The 3172-nt window shown below is 40.2% G+C and overlaps 1 non-coding gene across 1 annotated transcript; it reads right to left on the bottom strand.

Moving 5' to 3' along the window:
- Positions 1–384: 384 nt before the first annotated feature.
- On the bottom strand, positions 385–458 carry Trnat-ugu. The gene has a single exon. It is a non-coding gene; the product is annotated as a tRNA-Thr (tRNA).
- Positions 459–3172: the final 2714 nt, after the last annotated feature.

Raw genomic sequence — 3172 nt, 5'->3', positions numbered from 1 at the left:
ACGTAGTAAAATTCGTGTAATCACAGCGAATACGATGGGTAGGACACGTGCAGAGAATGGCAGAGGATAGAATTCCGAGGAAAATGACGAAAGATGTGGTCTATTTAGCTAGGCGAAAAGGGAGACCTAGATGACGATGGATTGGCGACGTAATAGTGGATCTCACCAGTACGGGAGTCCGGGGATGGAAAAGAGCACGGACAACCGAGAAAAGTGGAGAAAGATCGTTGAAGAAGCCAAGGCTCGCAAAGGGCTGTAGCGCTACTGAAGAAGAAGAAGAAGAAGAAGAAGAAGAGAGTGACAAGAATAAATGATGACTAACTGAAAACCTCAGCTACCGACAGGTAATGTTAATATACCTCGATGTGGACAGCTGAAAATGTATGCCCTGACCGGGACTCGAACCCGGGATCTCCTGCTTACATGGCAGACGCTCTATCCATCTGAGCCACCAAGGACACCGAGGGCACACATTTTCAGCTGTCCACGTCGAGGTATATCAACAACACCTGTCGGCAGCTAAGGTTTTCAGTTAGTCATCATTTATTCCAGGGAAAAGCTGCACGGCCATCAACAGTAACTGTTCTTTCGAGAACAAGTTACTGTCTTCGTATATATAGAGTGACAAGAGTTCTCGTCTTATCCGATGAGCCATGGATCGGACTCGCACGCTGGATAGTTCAGACTTATTTTTAATAGTGGATATGTTAGCCTACGAAGGTTCTGAGTACACGCGATGTGATCTGTTGTTAGTAGTTTGTCGTTGCCTGTACTGAGTGACAGTGTCTGGTGACGGTCACGCGGTTAAGCTGCTCGGGAAAATGATTACCAGAAAACAGAGACAAAGATGCAGATGATGTTCGTTTTTGGAAACAATGTTTTCTAAAGATTGATGTTAGAAGTGCCAGGATAGTCTGATAACATTGCCCCTACGTTGCTTGCCAGCACGTAATTTGTCATGAGTTTGACTGAGCCAAATTTTCGGTATGATTTTTCCTTATTGATTATGTCGGTTAACTTGATTGTCGAGACAAGATTAAACATAATTATCTGCTCACATTACTTGAATTCGAGAGCTATTTCTCCTTTACTATCTCGGTTATCAAGTTACATGGCAGATATATTTCTTTTTATAAAAAAAGTAAATTTTGTAAAGACTATCCTAATCGATAAAAGTTTCGTAATATAGTTTTTAAATGACAGGCCTTTCTATATCATTCAGTAGGTCCAATTTCTTTTTCCGTTCCCTTACAAAAGTTTTATTTTTTAATCGACTGTCACCGCACTGCACTTACAAGGGGAGGCCGCCAATTGTGAAATTCAGATTCGATTCATACTGCGCATAATAAAAGCTCATGGCCAGAGGTGTAATGTGGCAAAGCACCAAGATGCACTTCTCAGCCGTTGTCGAGAAAATCGACAGTTAAAAGAAATCGTTGCGGTGAAATACTTTCTGCGATTAATAATTCTATACAGCGTCGTGGCGCAGCGGTAAGCGCTCGGGTTCGTAATTCGGAGGTCGCCGGATCGAATCTCGCCCTATGCAAATTTTTGTTTTTGTATTTGTTTTTCATAATTCAAATATAAATAAATAAATATAAATATATATATATATATATATATATATATATATATATATATATATATATATATATATATATAATTCCCGGCAATCTGTTGCAACAATTATGCATATAATAAGTTGTTGAAAGTCGTTTGTCGTGGAAAAACTGGCGACTTCGAACATCATTATGTTTTCCGCAAACAAAGTTGTATTTCACAAATGTTATTAATTGTCTTCATAATGTTAACCACGTATAGTTAACGGAAGACGTAGAAACGATATTCCGAAACGAATACGTATAGCGTAAGTCAAACGTTCGAATTAGAATAGAGACCCCACGAACACAAATTTGCTGTGGCAGGTATGAAATATAAACTCCGTTACTCGCTCGTTACACTTGAATGAAAGATGCTGAATGGGCCGAAACGAGCCGCCGCATAACAGCGTAGTTGCCTGCTAACTTCGAAAGAAGGTAGATACGGTCCCTAGCGCAACTTGTAACATTGTCGAAAATCAGTGCGGACGGGAGAGCTTTGGTACACCCTGTTAAAAAAAACGGAAAAATTGCGGCGGTACAATTGGAGACCGATCCGCCGTCACCAACATGCATAAGCAATTCATTAATACTTTATATATATATATATTTGAATTACAAAAAACTAATAATAAAAAAATTTCATGGCGCGAGATTCGATCCGGCGACCTTCGGATTACGAACAAGAGCGCTTACCGCTGCTCCACGACGCTGTAGAAAATTATTAATCGTCGAGAGTATTTCACCCCAACGGTTTCTGTTAACTGTCGATTTTCTAGACAACGGCTGAGAAGTGCATCTTGGTGCTTTGCCACATTACACCTCTGGCCATGAGCTTTTATTATGGGCAGTATGAATTGAATCTGAATTTCACAATTGGCGGCCTCCCCTTGTTAGTGGAACACAATTTCTGAACGCTTAAAGAATGATGTACTTAGTACCATAGCTTTTCCTTGCGCAGCACTTGGGCAACTTTTCTTTCATTGGCTTGGTGCTGTGCTGCATCTATCAAACGCTACTTTCGAGCAATACAGGAGTTTCAGTTGCCCGCAACGTAGAGCACGAAAGTTTGCTGGGCCAGTTGAACATCACTGTTAGGACGCAGCAAGATTCTTTACAGGCAACCATTGCATTACAAATTACCATCGTTGTCAGTTCAGCGGAAGTTTAATTCAGTTCCCATATCTTTCCTCAGACAGTCTTACGCTGTGTTACAGGCCCTCGTGTGTATTATTCAGGGTTCGCAATTTCATTTAGTTTTGGGTGCATAAATTCGCGGGTGATTTTAACAGAAGCATTTCAGGTATCTGTTCTTTCAACGTCCAATTTGTAATGTTATGCAAGATTTTTACTCTATTAGTTTTGTGCATTAGAGTTGCAAGATGAATACTGTGACATTACGCATTGTAGCACTATTCACTCCACGCATAATATTTCACATGATCGCTTTTTTTTTTTTTTTTTTTTGTCTGCAGTTTCAGCTTTCCAAATCATGTCCAGTAAAACTGAAAGTTAGATGGAAAACAGTTACACAATTTCAGATGGATTTGGCGACTGCTTTCATTAGATAGCCA

Source organism: Schistocerca americana, chromosome 1, assembly GCF_021461395.2.
Source record: "Schistocerca americana isolate TAMUIC-IGC-003095 chromosome 1, iqSchAmer2.1, whole genome shotgun sequence".
Classification (NCBI taxonomy): Eukaryota; Metazoa; Arthropoda; class Insecta; order Orthoptera; family Acrididae; genus Schistocerca; species Schistocerca americana.
This window is presented reverse-complemented; position numbering and strand designations above follow the sequence as displayed.